Source organism: Petromyzon marinus, chromosome 38, assembly GCF_048934315.1.
Source record: "Petromyzon marinus isolate PM22_M1 ecotype Great Lakes invasive population chromosome 38, UKy_Petmar_22M1.pri1.0, whole genome shotgun sequence".
Classification (NCBI taxonomy): domain Eukaryota; kingdom Metazoa; phylum Chordata; class Hyperoartia; order Petromyzontiformes; family Petromyzontidae; genus Petromyzon; species Petromyzon marinus.
The window spans coordinates 5,446,657-5,455,878 of NC_133704.1; the positions used below are offsets into that span (position 1 = coordinate 5,446,657).

A 9,222-nucleotide genomic window follows, 5' to 3' on the forward strand; every position below is an offset into this window, starting at 1 on the left:
CACCTGAACTGATACCGGACCTCCGTTCACATTTAGAAACACGCGTTTAGAGAATTTGGCTGCCATCCTGACGAGTCTCTTCGTTGAGCTTTCATTTGTGGCCAGGTCGCTATTGAAAATAATTGAGTACCTGGTGCGATGTGTAAATATCGCCACTCGTCAGACAACGGCGGCCGGGCGTGTTGCTGGCCACCCTACAACATCGTTTGCTGAGCCGGCATTCATAGGTGATACTCCCTAACAGCACTTGCCCCAAAAGTCTGATGAGGCTATGAAGGGGATCTTTGTCTTTGATTGATCGTGTGTGTGTGTGTCGCAGAATACCACTCGCCCCGACAGCCTTTTGCCTTTTGTGTGTGACGGCACTCAAACTGCACCTAGCCTGGCACAAGCTCTGGTGGTGGTGGTGGTGGTCGTGATGGTGACGCCACCACCACATAATGGGGAGCGGCGGCTGTTGTTGGGACTCACAAGGAGACCCATAGACTCACACAGAGACCCGTAGACTCACACAGAAACCCATAGACTCACAGAGAGGCACTTAGACTCACACAGAGACACATAGACTCACACAGAGACCCGTAGACTCACACAGAGACCCGTAGACTCACACAGAGACACAAAGACTCACACAGAGACACATAGACTCACAGAGACACATAGACTCACACAGAGACCCGTAGACTCACACAGAGACCCATAGACTCACACAGAGACCCATAGACTCACAGAGAGACCTCATAGACTCACACAGAAAACCCATAGACTCACACAGAGACATATAGACTCACACAGAAAACCCATAGACTCACACAGAGACATATAGACTCACATAGAGACACATAGACTCACACAGAGACCCATAGACTCACACAGAGACCCATAGACTCACACAGAGACACATAGACTCACACAGAGACACATAGCCTCACACAGCGCCCTATAGACTCACACAGAGACATATAGACTCACATAGAGACACATAGACTCACATAGAGACTCATAGACTCACACAGAGACACAGAGACTCACACAGAGACAACATAGACTCACACAGTGACCCACAGACACACACAGAGTTCCATATACTCACAGAGAGACCCATAGACTCACACAGAGACCCATAGACTCACACAGAGACCCATAGACTCACACAGAGACACATAGACTCACACAGAGACACATAGCCTCACACAGAGCCCTATAGACTCACACAGAGACATATAGACTCACATAGAGACACATAGACTCACACAGAGACCCGTAGACTCACACAGTGACCGATTGCTTATTGTAAAGCCCCCGCACCTCTGATTGGCACGGTTGGCTATGTACGGTGCGACAGAAGTTCAACATTCTTACGTACTCTTTGGTTCTTTCGGTAAAGTCACGTAGAAAGAAATTAAATTAAATAATAATAATAGAATACGATGTTTCGATTGCAACACAACCAACCATCTTCAGGCACAAATGAATGATAAAACAAACGTGGTAAACTCAGAAATATAATGCAATACAACACAGAGAGTCGGCCAACACAACAGTCAACACCCAACCTGGTTGATTACGTTCTTCCAAAGATTGCTCAATTTTAGAGAGAGAGACAACACATTGACATGGAGACGCACAGACGGACACACAAGCAGAGAGAGACTCACGTACGTACACGCATCCTTACGGTTGTGCGTGCAGGCGAGAACGACTATCGGGGTGGAGGGTGGCGTGGTGGCGGAGGAACACAAATAAAAAACAAATCCGTGACTAGGGCACCCGATTCTGTGGCTCAATATTTGCAGCCAGAGTTTCTTAACTGGAAGGCCACGCTTGCTAATCTGGCGCACTAATTGCCTCTGCCCCATTAGCGATGAGCGGAGACAAAAAAACAAACGACAAAAAAAACAAGGGAGTGCACCGCTAATGAAGGAGCCCGATCTTTAAATGCAATTTCGCCCACGGCCCAATCGTGCTCATCAAGCACGCGAGCCGGGCAAAGTTCTCACGCTGTGAGCGCTGCAGCTTGGAATTTGGTTGAGCCGCCATCCAGCAGCAGTGGGGAGGGCTTGCCAGGTGTCGTAGGACGCGTTGGGTGAGACGGGCGTCGTGGCCAGGAGATGGCCAATGGGGTTGATGTTGATTGTTAGCACTCCCCCAATCGTGTGCAGCGCGGTGCGTGTGAGCGTGTGCGTGTATGTGTAGCGGTTAGCGCGCTGCGCTACGAACCAGGCGAACCGAGTTCGATTCCAGCTCACGGCCAACGCCAGTGACGATTATCTGAATCGGTGCCGGGCCTTCCCTAGGTCGACTCAGCCTCAAATGAGTACCTGGTGCGGTGTGTTAACATCGCCAGTCGGGAGACAAAGGCGGTCGGGCGTGGTGCTGGCCACCCACCCGCTCGTGTGCCGTTCCGGCCTTCATAGGTGCGACTCGCTAACAGCACTTGACCCCAACAGTCTGTCAAAGGCTATATGTGGGATATTTGCCCGCATGCGTTCATCAATTTGTACCTATGCGTGTGTTTGTGTGCTTGTGCACGTGTGTGAGCGTCTGCAGTGGGTGTGCTGATGGTTTCAATTCCCGCCCACGGCCAACACCAGTGACGGATTATCTCAACCGGTCCTGGACCTCCCCTAGGTTGACTCGGCCTCAAAAGAGCAGCTCGTGCTGTGCGTAAACATCGCGACTGGGGGAGACAAACACCACCCACCCCCTCGTGTGCCGTGCTGGTCTTCGTTGCATGCTCGCTATCTTGGCACAACTAGGCGGGAGATCTTAGTCTTCGTTTCTCGAGCCTCCATGCGTGCGCCTCCCCCCCCCCCCCCCGTTGACCCATTCCCGCCCCCCCCCCCTCCACTGTTCTCATCATCATCGTCATCATTGTATCACTGCTGCGCTCCTCTCTCCCCCGTTCAATCCGCGCAAACTCTCCCCGACGGCATCTCGCGGTGAGCTCCGCACGGCTCCCGTTGGTGCCGTCCGCGTGCGAAGTGTCAGCGGGGAGCGGTGGCGCAGCGGTTGCGGTGTTGGCGGCGTTTTGCGATTTTTCGAGACCCTGGCGAGTGATGACGAAGCCGGTTCTGAGTCATCCTGATTTTACCACCCTTGCATATTTTATGAGCCCTAACGTCAGCTCGGTATTTACGTGTGCACAGTAATACGTTGCATCCCGACGACGGCTAACATGAGTGGCGAGTCATATTTGAACCGTATTCTTGGTTCTTTCGGTAAAGTCACGTAGAAGGGAAATAATAAAAACAAAACAATACAATTCTCACGACGTTTCGATTTCAACACGAGCAATCATCATCAGGTGTGAAAACCACGGCAAGAATTTTTTGAAAAAAGTGGCGTTTTTTTTTTCTTAAAAAAGTTTCTTGCTGTGGTTTTCACACCTGGTGATGATTGCTCGTATTGCAATCGCAACGTCGTGAGAATTGTATTGTGTTATTATTGTATTATTTCCCTTCTACGTGACTTTACCGAAAGAACCATGAAAATGAATCCCTGCAGTCACGAAAGCTTTAAAACGAAACATATCTGAACCGGTTCTGAGTAACCCTCCCACCCCGCCCCTCGATCTCCCCACTCCTCCCTGCAAGGACTGGTTTCGACATGCAGACTCTCATCAGCCATCAGCAGAGTCAGGTCTTGTCTTAAATCAATGCTGGTCAACTAATAGATGTGTATAAGCAATGACTGGTTTTGACATGCAGTGTCTCGTCAGCCATCAGCAGAGTCAGGCGTTGTCTTGAATCAATGCTGGTCAACTAAAAGATGTGTATAAGCAATGACTGGTTTTGACATTCAGTCTCTCATCAGCAATCAGCAAAGTCAGGCCTTGTCTTGAATCAATGCTGGTCAACTAACAGATGTGTATAAGCAATGACTGGTTTTGACATTCAGTCTCTCATCAGCAATCAGCAAAGGCAGGCCTTGTCTTGAATCAACGCTGGCCACCTGTCATTCCTGTTGTCACCAGGTAAGGCCCGCTGCGATGTGCAGCTCGTTTTTCAGACGCGACCTCGCCACAAATGATCGAAGCGGCCTATCATCACGTGGACGTTGATAGCAACCAAATAACTCTAAACGCGTGATGCCGAGTCGAGCACACAGCCGTTCATGTGAGGGACAGCCAAGGGAGAAAGAGCCACAGGCGATGCGACAACAGCTGGCTCGTGGTGTGGGCGACGTTACGATTCTTTTTTTTTATAGCCCAAGGTGATGAATGTGCCATGCTGATGAGAAGCAATCGCGCAATATCCCCGGCGCAATGGAAGACAAATATGTTACCGCACGCCGTTACGGAATAACGCGTGGGCATTTCATTTTATTTTTATGGGATAATTGAATGAAAGCCTCGAGACACGCACAGACAGATAGATAGACGACTCGCACTGAGACGGGGCCACCAAAATGCGTGACATCAATTGAGCGGGGGGGCGGGGGGCGAGGTGCTGATGCATCGCAAGCGAGTCGGCATCGTTTCTGCCGCGGTGATTGTCGAGGTTTTCATTGTTGGCACGAGAACTGCGCCGCACAGCGAACCCGTTGCAAACGGATGCAGCTGTCATCAGGGCGGGTCATGGGGTGGGGGGGGGGGGCTGGAGGGGGTTAGGGGCCCCGGGCAACTCACGCATTGCGTGCACTGCCCCCTCTTCCCCCCACCACCACCCCCTTCAAACCAGTAGCGTATCTCGTGTGGGGGGCAGGGGGTGCCTTGCCCCCCCCCCCACACACACACACACCCTCCCCCACCCTGGTGGGGCCCCCTTGACAACCACCTTGAGATTCGTTTTCAACGAACGGTGCGAAAGAACGACAGCGCTGATTTTCTTTTTTTTGTTCTTCGCGAGGACGGAGCCCGCCCCTATGGCGTCGGATGTTCGAGACCCGCGAGCCGCGCGGCGTTCACGAGGCAAGTGGAACCGGCGATAGACAATAATGGTAGCCTCGGTGCGACCGTGCCGGCGATAGACAATAATAATGGTAGCCTCGGTGCGACCGTGCGAGACAAATCAAATAGTGGGGCCCACCTGACCGATTGCGGCATCGCCTGAGCTGATAATGCACTCACTGCGCTACTGCTTCAAACTAAACCTGACGCATTACATCTAATGCCGTGAGGTCGCAGAGCCTAGCCGCCCCCCCCCTCCCACCCCCCCACCCCCAAAGTGCGGGGCCCGAGACGATCGCCCCTCCCACCTCCCCCCCAAAGCGCGGGGCCCGGGCACTTCGTACAGCATTTGCCCCAACAGTCTGTTACGACTATACAGGGGGAACCTTTATCCTTTGTACGAGAGTGCATTTGCATGCGAACGAACATATATCGGCGAGCATGCATGCATATGCATCTGTATAACTTAGCTTGTTTATGCATGAGTGTGTGTGCATTTATACGCGCGTGCTTGCGTAGCCGCACATGTAAATACATATGTATGTGATCCGTTCACGTGTATGGTAATCCGCATGTGCTAGGCGTGCGCGTTATATGTGTTTTGGCGGTGAGCGGCTAGAGCACAGCGCTACGAACCAGGCGACACGAATTTCGATTCGCGCTCACCGCCAAAGGACAGTTCGAGCGAATATCTGAACCGTTCGTAGGTGGACTCAGCCATAACAAAAAGTAGCAGCTGCGGTGTGTAGAACACTTCAACACAGGGGAGACAAAGGCGGCCCGGGCGTGGTGTTGGCCATCATCCACCCCCTCGTGTGCCGTGCCGGCCTTCATAGGTGCTGCTCGCGAACAGCACTTGCCCCAACAGTCTGTTGAAGGCTATAGAGGGGAGTGGGGCTGATGGGGACCTGTGGCTTTGTGGCTGTGTGTGTGTGTGCGTCTGTTTTTGTTCCATGCATCTGTCTGAGCGCAACCCCGGCGTTTCCATTCGCAATCATCGAGCGCTCGGAGCACCTGAAAAGGGCGACATTTGCATCAGAAAGACCAAGATTACAACAACAACAAAGAGGGGGCCTCGCGTGTTCGCGCGTGTGTTTATCTGCGTGTGTGTGTGTATGTGTCGTCTGTGCGTGTGTGTGTGTGTCGTCTGTGCGTGTGCCTGCCTCGAAGTTCCATCTGGCCTGGCGAAGGCGCCCCGTGGTGACCGTCACTTGCGTGGCGAACGGCCGGTGTTGGTGGTGTTGGTGGTGTTGGCGGTGTTGGTGGTGTTGGCGGTGTTGGCGGTGTTGGTGGTGTTGGCGGTGTTGGTGGTGTTGGCGGTGTTGGCGGTGTTGGTGGTGTTGGCGGTGTTGGTGGTGTTGGTGGTGTTGGCGGTGTTGGTGGTGTTGGCGGTGTTGGTGGTGTTGGCGGTGTTGGTGGTGTTAGTGGCGTTGGCGGTGTTGATGGTGTTGGGTGTCTGCCGTGAAATCTGCGCACTTGTCTCCTAGGTCGACTCAGACTCAAATGAGTTATCGGTGATTTGTGTCTAAAACATCACTACTGGCCTTCATAGGTGCTCGCTCACAGCACTTGCCCCAATAGCCTGTTCAGGCTATACGGGAAATCTTTGTCTGTTTTTTTCCGAGCCTCTCCTAGATAGACTCAGCCTCAAATGAGTACCCGGTAAGGTGTGTATAAAATATCACCACTGGGGAGACAAAAGCGGCCGGGCGTGGTGCTGGCCAACCACACCCGCGCATATGAAGGCCGTGCCGTCCTTCATAAGCGCTCGCTAACTACCGCATCATTATGACGCTCTCATAGTTGAAGGGTGACACAATCTCGCCAGACACTTCGCCTCCTTCCCATTTTGGACGTCTGTGAAAAAGAGCTTCATAGCCCATCGGATTCCTCCACCATAAATAAAGATTCTAATATTTGTCTGTTGCACCTAAGATGTTTACTCCTTCTATCAACCACCACCACCATCACCAACATGGCCTTCGGGAAATGCATAATTTCATCAGCATTGCAGAAGTGATGGAGAGATGCGAATGAGGAGGGAGATGGAGAGAGAGAGAGAGACAGAGGAGGGAGATCGGAGGGAGATGGTGACATGGGAAGATAGGGGAGAGACGTAGAGAGAAGGGTGTAGCAATGGACAGGAGAGTGGAAGGAAGTAAAGAAGTAAGGAAGTACATCGGGGAGAGTGATGGAGCTCGAGGGAGATGGGAGGTGGGGAGAGGGGGAACGATGAGGAGAGCTAAAGATGAAAGGAGACGGTGGGTGGTGTCAAAGAGAGTGATTGGGAGAACGAGGATGAACGATAGACGGATGGTTTGCAGAGAAAGAGAGAGAGACGGAGGGAGCGTAAGAGAGAGAGTGACATGCGAAAGTGATGGGGCGTGAGAGATCGAGAGAAAGGTAAATGGAGAGTGAACGTTTGAGAGAGAGAGAGAGTTAAATATGGAGACAGTGGGAGACGGAGAGAGAGAGAAATATGGAGAGTGTCGGTGACGGGGAGAATGAAAGATGCGGAGAGAAAGAGACGTGATTGAGAGATGGGAATAAGAAGAGTGATGAGGAGGAATCGATGCCGAGAAAGAGAGACCGAGACTGTTTATATGTGTGTGTGTGTCAAGAGAGAGAGACACACACACGCGGGGAGAGGGAGAGATACTCACACGGAGAATCACTCTGAAAGATAGAGACACAAACACAGTGACACAGAAAAAAAGAGAGATAAGGAGACTTTTGACTTTTAAACAACTTTTATTGCCACCAGCAGCAACAGCACTGGAGGCGATTTCGATATGAAATACACAAAGGCACCAGCAACACAAATGAAAATAAACGTTACAAATCCACGCGCTGTGACGCTAAAAAGCACCGCGCACAACATGAAAGAAAAGTCACGTGGTGGTTGTGGTGGTCATTCGCGCACGCCACGTTGACGAGCGAGCGCTTCAGAAGGTGAACACGTGGGGGGTGCCGTCCACGCTGATACAGAGAGGGGCTTGTCCGGCTCCACAGCGTTCGAAGAAGACGCGCTGCACGTCACGACACGTGTGTTGTACGTGGCGTGCTCCAGCCAGAGCCGCGCATTGAGCAGGCCCCTCAACACTGGAAGCAGCACAGAGCAGCCGTCAGTGTCACCTTGCAGCGTCTTTTTCCTCGTTCTGTACACCGCCATCTTCGCCTGAGCACAGGCGAAGTTGGCGAAGTCATGGCGTTTGTTAGCCAGGTAAGGCACCACCCCATATACGAAGCTGCTGTTGTAGAAGGGCACCCCCAGTTTCCTGAAGATGTCCCCCAAAAGGCGGAACATTGGTTTGAGCCGCTGGCATTGTAAGTACCGGTGGGGCAGATCCTCCCTGGCACCGCAGGAAATGCACCAAGTCTGTTACCCCTGGCGAGATTCGGCTGAGCCACACGGCCGATGGCAACGTGCAGTGTGCCAACCTCCACTGGAGGTCACCGCAGTGTTTGGCTACGAGAGACTTGTACATTTGTTTCCACTGAGGGGCGGTTGCAATGAAGGGAGAGAAATGGTCTCTCCATTTTGTGTCCGGTAGGTCGGCCAGGTCCCGGGAATGCAGCGCCTTGACACAGCCACGTGTAGAGCGCTGTGTTTGGGGCACTCTTCAGGGGCACGTTCCCGCAGCCTCGGAGCTTCAGCAGCTTGCCGGAGTCGCCGTGGCCGGGGGGCTGCACGCAGGAGAAGCGCACCTCCGGGAAAGAGCAGGAGGGGGGTGGAGGGCCGCCACCATCCCCCGGTGCCTCCAGCTTCAGGCTCAGCTCCTTCATGGCACGGAGCGACGTCCCGCAGCAGCTTCTCCCCAGCGAGCGTGGAGTGGAGCCCTGCGGTGTTGGCGATCTCAGCTGCAGCCTTCCACTTGGGCTGGTGGGCGTGCACGAGGTGGAAGACTGTCCGCAGCCCTGCTGATGTGAGGCGTTGAGCCAGGGTCCTCTCTCCTATGATTCCCTGGAAAAGGCCGTTGCAGAACAAGGGCTCGTTGAAGAACTGCGTGAGGTCGTAGGGTGCGCGCGTTCTGCTCCACTCGAAGCTCCGCCACGCGTCCAAGAGGCTCCGGTGATAACCTGGCAGCCTCGTGTAGTCGACCAGGCTCAGGTCCATCAGGAAGAGCTCCTGTCTGTACCCCAGGCACCCCCCTGCATTCCTCAGCAGGGCGAGGGCCGGCGACTTCCAGGGTAGCTCCTCCCGGTCGTACAGCGGCCGCCTGACCGCCATAAGCCTGAAACTCGTGACCCTGGCGGCGACATCCACCAGACCCTGGCCGCCCTCGGCCACCGGCAGGCAGAGAACGCCCGGCCTGAGCCGGTGCTTCCCA

The 9,222-nt window shown here is 53.5% G+C and overlaps 1 protein-coding gene across 1 annotated transcript in view; it reads right to left on the bottom strand.

Moving 5' to 3' along the window:
- Positions 1-7,499: 7,499 nt before the first annotated feature.
- Positions 7,500-9,222, bottom strand: part of LOC116950319 (uncharacterized) — a 5,223-nt gene continuing 3,500 nt past the window's right edge. Inside the window, exon 3 of the mRNA XM_032968043.2 lies at positions 7,500-9,222. This exon is cut by the window's right edge and continues 2,256 nt beyond it. The gene's annotated coding sequence lies outside the window, so the exon portion shown is untranslated.